This window comes from Lathyrus oleraceus, chromosome 5, assembly GCF_024323335.1.
Source record: "Lathyrus oleraceus cultivar Zhongwan6 chromosome 5, CAAS_Psat_ZW6_1.0, whole genome shotgun sequence".
Lineage (NCBI taxonomy): Eukaryota > Viridiplantae > Streptophyta > Magnoliopsida > Fabales > Fabaceae > Lathyrus > Lathyrus oleraceus.
This window is the reverse complement of record NC_066583.1, coordinates 498733247-498743341: the sequence shown is the minus strand read 5'-3', so window position 1 is coordinate 498743341 and position 10095 is coordinate 498733247.

Here is a 10095-nt window from a genome sequence, read left to right as displayed (position 1 = left end):
AGTTTTTCTCATTCTTTTTTCTTTTTAAGGTCCTTCCATGGAATTTTTATTTACTCAACATAGTATCATAGCCTCTCGATCTGAGAGTGCATCACTTTCACATTCATGGATCCTCATTGAAATTAAATTCCTCAAAATTAAGATCCTCAAATGGATCAATCAAGTCCCTTCTTGTTCATCCTAGTGATAGTTCATCACCTTTTTGTGTATATCCGAAACTCAATGGTGCAAATTATCATTCTTGGGCTCGTTCGATGCGAAGAGCACTTGGAGGTAAACCGAAACTTGAGTTTGTTGATGGTACCATTACTCCTATAACGGATACTTTTGATCCCTTATACCATGCATTGAACCAATGCAATATGTTAGTGCATTCATGAATCATAAATTATGTTTCTGAATCAATTGCACAATCCATTTTTTTCATGGAAAATGAACTTAATGTTTGGATCAATCTAATGGAACGTTTCTCTCAGGTGATTTGGTGCACATCTCTAAACTGATGCAAGAAGTTTATGGTTTGCAACAAGATTCCTATATTGGAACTGATTTCTATTATGAATTAAAGATTCTATGGGAAGAACTTGTGATTTATCGTCCAATCCCTACTTGTACTTGTCGCAAAAAGTGTGCTTGTGAAGATATGCGTAATGCAAGTAAACATCACACAACTATTCATGCGATCAGATTTTTGACTGACTTGAATCCTAAATTTGTTGTTGTAAAATCTTAGATATTAGTCACGAAACCTCTTCCACCTATGAACAAAATCTTTTCTATGGTTTTACCACATGAGAGACAAGAAAACTTCAATGTATATGATTAACTCATTTCCTTGTCAATGATGCAAAAAAGTTCAAAGGAAAATCGTATTGCTCATGTTCTTTTCCAAAAGGAAACAATCGATACATGTTATGCCAAGCATGGATTCCCTCCTCATATGCAAACAAAATTTTCTAATCACACTTCTATAAGTGGCAACGATCAAGATTTGGAAGTCTCTTCATGCATTAGTTAACAATGATCAAATGCACCATCAATTACTTCTAAACGATATGAGTAACTCATGCATTTGCTTCAACAGTCTAATATCAACCAACACTCCCCAACATCTTCGAATAAGGTCCATTCTTATCCATCTATTGGTATTCCAAGTTAAAACTTCTCTTGTTCCATTTCTTGTCAAATTTTCACTTTAGGTTATTGGATCATTGATTCGGGAGCAAGTGATCATATGTGTAACTCACTCAAATGGTTTCAATCTTACCATGAAATATCTCATATCCTTGATAAAACTCCTAATGGACAATTTGCAATAACATGTTGTAGCCATTCGGTTTCCTCTAATTTTTTGTTAACATATGTGCTATATGTACCTTCATTTTCTTTAAACCTAATTTTTGTGTCAAAATTGTGTCAATCACTTAATTGCACAATCGAGTTTAATTGTCTCTCTTGTTTCATTCAAGAAAGGAGCACCAAGAAGATGATTGGTTCTGGTGACAAGGTGCAAGACTTGTATTAATTAGTCATGTCAAATAAGATAGCGTGTAGTTCTAGCACAAATCATGTTACTTTACCTGATAATGCCATTTGGCATTTTAGACTTGGCCACATATCTGTAAATCGTATGAATACATTACAAATTCAGTTTCCTTTCATAAATGTTGATCAAAATTCTGTTTGTGATGTGTCCCATTTTGCAAAACAAAGAAAATTTCCCTTTTCAAACAGTTCTAGTAGAGCTTTACTTCCCTTGACCTCATACATTTTGACATTTAGAGGCCAATTCTTATTCCATGCATTCATGGACACACATATTTCCTAATTGCCATAGATGATTGTAATACATTCACATGGCTAATCTTTATGAAACATAAAGGTGAAACTTGACAGCATGTTATCAATTTCATTAACCTTATTTTGACTCAACATAACCATAAAGTGAAGGCCATTCGAACTGACAATGGGCTAGAGTTCAAAATCACTTCTTTATATAGTTTTCATGGAATTATTCATTAAATAAGCTCCGTAGAATCCCCATAAAAAATGGTCATGTCGAAAGGAAACATCAACAAATTTTAAATATTGCTCGAGCCATTTTTTTAAAATCCAATCTACCAATACCATTTTGGTCATATGCATTCCTACATGCTTTATTCATAATGAACTGACTCCCTAGTCTTGATCTTGACAAAAAAATCTCCCTATTTCATCATGACTCAACAAAGTTCCAACTTGCATGACCTAAATTTTTTTGGATCTCTTGTCTTTGCTTCTACTTTACAAGCACATAGAAATGATCTTGCCCGTATAGCAAGAAAGGGTGTCTTCCTTGGCTACAAGACTTGTATGAAAGGTATAAACCTCTTAGACATAAACAATAAAGATATTTTTGTCTCAAGGAATTTAATAGACCATGAACACATATTGTCTTATCAACCTCCTTCCTTCACAACCTGAACTTACCACACAAAATTTGTCCATTTCACTACACGTGATCCTACCAACGTCGACCAATACATCAGTCCATCATATTTTATGACATGCCTCTTACTGACTATCCAAATATGCTTGAACCTGAACTTGAAACCTCGCCTACTAACTCTAACCAAAATATTGAAATTGAACCTGAACATGATAATACGCCACCTACTGAATCTCCACACATAGTTCCCAACAATTCAGAAAATCACAGTATACCTACTAGACAAAAACATACTCCATCATATTTACACAACTCTGTGTACAATTCTTCTTCAAGTCACAAAGAATCATCATTTTCATATATCCTCTAGCCTATTGAATCATTCCATTCTTTTGCTCAATTGTACTTGTCTCAAAAAAACATTTTCTATGAGAAGCGAAAGCTATGAAAGTGGAGTTAGATGCCTAGCTGCTAAAAATACTTGGAAATTAGTTGATAAACCATCACATGTGAAGCCTATTTCTAGCAAAACGGATTTATAAAGTTAGATTAGAGGCCAAAGGATACAATCAAATAGAAACGTTGAATGTTTTTAATACTTTCTTCCCTGTAGCAAAATTGACAATAACTAGAACCCTAATTGCTCTTGTTTCTCTAATGAATTGGCACATTCACCACTTAGAAGTTAGCAATGCCTTCTTGAATGGATATTTGCAAGAAGATGTCTACATGAATGTTCCTGATAGTGATTAAGCTAATCCAAACCAAGTGTGTAAGTTACAAAAGAGTTTGTATGGCTTGAAGCAGGCCAGCCGAAAACTGTATGAGAAACTGACTCAACTTCTTATACAAGAAGGTTATCTTCAATTTACCTTTGATTAATCCTTGTTCAATCTCAAAGATGATGATGATTTTAGTTCCTTCTTAGTGTATGTTGATGATATCATCATAAAAGATATTTCTCTTGTCGAATTCAAAAGAATAAAAAACATCCTAGACAAAAGTTTCAAAATCAAGGACCTTGGTATTCTCAAATATTTTTCTTGTATTAGAAGTGGCTCATTCTAAGTCAGGTATATGCATTTTTTTAAAGAAAATATTGCATAGATCTTCTTGAATCATCTTGGTTTCTTGCATTAAAAACAGAAAGAACTCCTCTTGATCCTTCCATTGAGATTCACCAAGATGACAATCAACCATTTGATGATATTTCAGCTTATATAAGGCTCATCGGCAAGCTTTTGTATCTCAATACCACCAGAACTGACATTGTCTTACCCACTCAACAATTGAGCCAGTTCCTAAATTAACCAACTACCACTCATTTCAAAGCAGCCTGCAGAGTGATTAAATACTTGAAACAAAGCCCTAGTAAAGGTATTATGTTCCCTAGAAGTTCTTATACACAAATCAGAGGCTATGTAAATGCCGATTGAGCAGGTTGTTCTGATTTAAGGAGATCAACCACTGGTTTTATTTTTATCCTAGGAAATTCAATAGTCTCATGCATAGAAAAGAAGCAATCAACCATTTAAAGGTCATCTGAAGCAGAGTATTGAGTCTTATCAACTGCAACATGTGAGTTGCAACCGCTCTTATATCTTTTGGATGATTTGGGAATAAAGTGTGACAAGCAGTCTGTGTTATATTATGATTAAGTGATATCCATATTACTTTAAATTTGGTCTTCCATGAAAGAACAAAATATTTTGAGATAGATTTCCATTTTGTGAGAGAAAAGGTTCAAAAGAATGTGCTCAAACTGCTATCAAGATTTTTTTTTACAAAACCTTTAGCTCCACCAATGTTCGAAATATTTGTATCAAAGCTGGGAATGATAGACCCTTTTCATGGTCAAGCTTGTGGGAGGGTGTTAAATGATATCATCACATGATATTAAATGCTTATATGCAAAAGATTGTGTATGACATGCACTCTGGATGATGATCATGAAATGACTTAATGCACAAGCTTTTAAGCTTATTTGTTTTAACTGTCATAACAAAATTTTCAAATTTTATTATGAATGGTATTGTACATGCTAGTGTATAGGAGCTATCATGTAGTTCTCTAACTAACTCATGTATAGTAGAGAACCAAACTGTAACAAACAAGTTGAATAATCAAGAGTTTTCTCATTCTTTCTTCTTTTCAAGGTCCTTCCATGGAGTTTTTCATGGAGTTTTTGTTTACTCAATTGAAATCAACAAGGTCCTATGGTCCAATAGATGAAGTGGAATGAATTAATCAAATCTAAGTTTGAATAGAAAAGAATCATTCGTATAATGAGGTTTTTATGTAGTTATAATTAATTTAAAAATAATTGTTATGATCAAATTAATAAATTATTATTCAAAAACACTTGAATAAGATGATAAGAGTTTCTTCCATTGAAAGATCACTCTATAATATTTGATTTATTTATAGAAAAACTATCCTGATTGATTTTAAATACATAAAAAAGTATTTATACTAATAACATATAAGAAATGATTTTAAATTAAATACAAAAAAAGTTTGTTGTATTTAAATATGGAATTAGTGTTTGGAATTTAACACTACAAAGTGTCTCTTTTAACTTTATCATAGTTTTTAGTTTGGACATGAGGGAGAACTTTGTTGTAATATATGGCTTTTTCCGATTCGATTGACTACTTTGTATAATTGTAATTTCTTGTGTCGAAGAATTTTGCTCGAGAGAAGAAAGGAAGTGTCGAATCACCTAATGTATTGAGTTGTATTAGTGTGTCGAAGTGTCGAATCATGTTATTTCACACATGATTTTGACTTAGGCCTATTTTAGTAGTATTAACTATTTTAGACTTTTATAGTTTTACGCTTTGGCTTAGAGAGAAAGCTAACCTAAACCTATAAATAGAGGGAGTGACCCTTATTCATGAAGAGAGAGAACTTAGAACATTGTATTCACAGAATTTTTGCAGTTTCAAAGTGAATAAAGAAATTTTCTACAGATTATAGACAGAGAAAAAACTCGGCAGAAAATATTCTTCTTCTCCATCGTTATTTCTTTTCTTTTTCAATGTTCTTTTCTTTTCATTGTCATTGTGTGGTTGATAACAATCTTGTTTATCAAGATTGATAGAAATTTTTCATAGATTGTGGTGGATTTCCAACATACTCATAGAGAATACTCTAATTATATATATATATATATATATATATATATATATATATATATATATATATATATATATATATATATATATATATATATATATATATATAAAATAAAAACTATCATGATTGATTTAAAATTAAAAAAAAATGTATTAAGAAATAATTTTATCTTAAATACCAAAAAGGATTATTTGTTTAAATATAGAATGGATGTTTTGAATTTAATGCTGCAAATTAATTTGGCTGCGGTCATTTCTAACCTAGGCCAAAGTCTAGAATCGTGTTCTTCACTAAGGACGGGAAAAAATTCCTTATCTACCGGTAAAACCCATCACAGACACATGTTAAATAATTTAATGAGTATCTACGAATAAAATAAACAAATATTTAACTATGTGTTTTCTTAGACACAAATACGGATTTGATAGTATTCATATCTACGAGTATTGTATTCGTTAATAACGGCTACTACACGACCAATTAATGCTTGTATCAAAATTATTTGTGACATCATTCCATTTCGAGTGTTTATAGAAATCCCACGGATGGTACCACAATTTGTTCGCCGTACAACAATGTGTTGAACCACTTCAACAAGTCGACGTGTAAGATATCCAGCATCTGATGTTCGTACAGCAGTATCTACAACCCCTTTACAGGCTCCATAGCAAGAAATTATATATTCTGTTAAAGACAATCCTTCACGTAAATTGCTTTGAATGGGTAAATCAATCATTTGTCTTTGGGGATCTAACATTAATCCTCTCATTCCGACTAATTGGTGCACTTGAGATACATTTCCTCTAGCTCCTGAAAAAGACATTATATGGACTGGATTAAAGGGGTCAGTCATCCGAAAATTGGGATTGATTTGTTGTCGCAAATATTCGCTTTTAACTATTCTTTAAAATTATTACACTTAATAAATTTCTTTCATTAGTATCTATTTAATTTAACTTGGCAATCTTCTTTTCATTCAAAACCTTAATTACATACGGTTTTCTTCTGTGTCTTCTTCAAAAATTATACATATAATTTTTTATTTACAATTACATCATATAAGAAAAATTAATAAATTACAATTTAAATAAAAAGTATCCATAAATAATCATAAATATCCACGAATATCTCAAAATCCATGAATATTCGTCTTATTGATACTGTACGAATACAGACATTATATTTGTTAAAGAAGGCGTGTAACAGTATAACAATATTTGTGTTAACAGGTATCCATCGCGCTTCTATTTCTCATCAACACAAACAACATGTTTACATATTTGGAGCTTAATTAAAAAAATAAGATTACAGTTGTATCGAAAACAGGTTTTTTTACCGAGATAACCCACTTTTTCGAAAAAATTCCCAAAATACCCCAGTTTTCATGCAAAATTCCCAATCTACCCCACTTTTAGGAGGAGGCGCCAATTGAATTGGCGACTCCTCTTAAAAATTGCAAGGAGGCGCCAATTGGATTGGCTAGGGCACCTGCCCTAGCCAATCCAATTGGCGCCTATGTGTAATTTTTAAGAGGAGGCGCCAATTCAATTGGCAACTCCCTTAAAAAAGCCTCAAATGGCAAAACCTCCAACATGAACATTGTATATCTTTTCAAGACAATTAATTTGGATATAAATTTTGCATCATTTGGAGTTTTTATGAGAAAGTTATGGGCAGTAGAAGTTGGACTTCTGAGTTTTTCAACTGTTATCTGACCTATAATGTCTTGCATTATCGCATGTGTTTCTTTTAGGAATATGAAATTTTGTCCAACATAACATTTGAATTATACATCTCAAATTTTCCAATGCACTTGGTCCCACCTCAAAATAATAAAAAATGAGTGAGTTAGGTCCCTGCGAACTTGACCCAAAATTAGGGTTTCTATCAAAATGACCTATAATGTTTTGAAATGAATGACGAGCTTCCAAGTTTCAAATGGATTTTTGATGAACATGAAAGTTGTTCATATAACGATTGTTGTTAAAACTTGAATGGAGGCGCCAATTGGATTGGCTATGGCAGGTGCCCTAGCCAATCCAATTAGCGCCTATGTGTAGGTTTTAAGAGGAGGCACCAACTCAATTGGCGACTCCCTCATAAAATGCCTTTTTTGTCTTATAAATAGATGCGTTGTGTGACCAGTTGTTCCACAACTCATATAATCATTTGGCTATCATGTTTGGTGTTCGTCGCCGATACGGTAAGGTGATTTATGCGAGAGACAAACCTCAATTGCTGATGCTGTTTTGGAACATCACCACGTTAGATCAACTGAAGAGGGAGCTGGTTCGATGGTTAGACGGGAAAATACCAGAAGGGGAAAAAATTAGAAGTATTGAGAGACTTGACAGTATCTTTGGTTGGGTGCGAATGAAGACTGATAAGGATGCTAGGGAAATGTTGTTCGGTCGAGACGACATTAATTTGATTGTTGTAATCAGTTAGAATTATTAATGTTTTCAGATGTTTTGTACTGATGTTGGTTATGAAACTCGTTGTAACAAGAACTTAATGATATATAATGATTGATTGTTACAGAAATACAATGTTAAAAAAAGCTTAAGATCTAGATACAATGTTACAAAAAGCTTAAGATCTAGATGATGCTCCTTGATTGGGACAGTTGTTTTTGTTGTGTCCTGGTTGACGACAGATACTACATAATCTTATCATTTTATCTGTGGAATCCATCTCTGTTCTGATACGTGTGCTGTTTGGCCTTCCTTTCTTCTTTCTACGCATCTTTTCATTGTGCCAAACAATATCTCCTTCATATGGAGGCCAGTAATCCTCCATTGGTAGTACTGAAAAGCTTTGACTATATACATTCATGATGGTGTTGGCCTTGTACACATCAGATAAATGGGTGTAAGCATCTTGACGAGTATAAGCGCATGCTGCAATGACATGGGAGCAAGGTATGCGGAAGGCTTGAAATTTTCCACAATCGCACCAACTTCTGTGTAGTCTAACAGCGTAGGCTAAATTTGGTCTCCCCTCGTTGTTGCCCATTGTTTCCTGGATGCTGAAATTTTGTCTATGACGGTCAAACACTGTTACAGCGTGTGTCGTAGCTTTGATGATCTCCTCTTTCATGACCTTCATGCAACACTCACTGAATACTTGTCCGGACATTAACACTGCACTCCATCTTTCACCTCTGGTTGCGAACATAGAAGCCAACCTATAATAGGTTGATCTTACCAAGGCGGTTATCGGCAGATTTCGAATTCCTTTGAAAACCCCGTTCATGCATTCCACAATGTTTGTTGTCATGTGGCCCCATCGACAACCACCGTCAAATGCTCTTGTCCACTGCTCTACTGGGATGTTATTTATCCATCTCCCCGCGTCTTCATTAGACAGTCGAATTTCATCACGATAATATTGAAATGACGGTTGAGTTAAAGCATACCCAACATTCACCACCTTCTTACGAAGATTCTTATCTTTTATAGCATGCATAAAGTTTTGTGCAATGTGTCTGATACAGTAGACATGTGTAGAAGGAGGATCATGCCATCCGTTGTCATGGTTGTTGTAGGCACTTTCAATGGCAGCATGTCTATCAGAAATCAAACATAGATTGGCTTGTGGAGCGACATGCGTTCTGAGATGTCGAAGAAAGAAACCCCATCCACCAGCCGTTTCACCTTCAACAAGAGCAAAGGCAATGGGAAATACATTGTTGTTACCGTCTTGAGCAACCGCCATGAGCAAAGTACCCTTGTATTTTCCGTATAACCAAGTGCCATCAATTTGCAAGAGAGGTTTGCAGAAAGCGAAACCTTTGATGCACGGGTCAAATGCCCAAAAGAGACGGTGAAATATTCTATTACCTGTAGCACAGGTTCCGTCTGGCATCATTGCTGGCACTGTCTCCATAATTGCCACAGTTCCTGGGACATAAGTTTTTATTTCCCATAAAAACCGTGGTAATTCCTTGAATGAATCCTCCCAGTTGCCGAAAACCTGTTCAACAGCCTTTGTCCTCGCAATCCATGCTTTCTTGTAAGATGGAGTATAATTATATGTTGTTCGGATATGGAATATAATTATACTCACCTTCACTGATGGGTCTTTATTTACCAATGGCAGAATGTCTTGACATATCAAAGTTGTGCTCAGTTTTCGGTGATCTTGTTCAACGTTTGTTGCAACGCAACTGTGCGGTGGGTCTATTGAAGCGATCTCCCAAGAGTCATTTTTCTTCTTGTAAGATGCAGCCAAACAAAACTTACAAAGCATGTTACGACATTCGATAACATACCTTCTAGAATCAGTGCGTTTCACTGTAAAGTCAGCAAAGTTGTTCATGTGGAATTTTTTGATTGCCAAGACACATTCTTCTTTGGTACGAAACATGTCTCCCACCTTTAATTCGCCTACTGGTCTCGGATACGGATTATAGAAGACACTGTCGGATGTTTCATCGTCGTGAAGATCCATATTTGTCATATGTTGAGGAGGATTGTAGGCATGACTAGGAGGTATTGGAGGTGGTTGAGCATCATCTTCATCGTTGT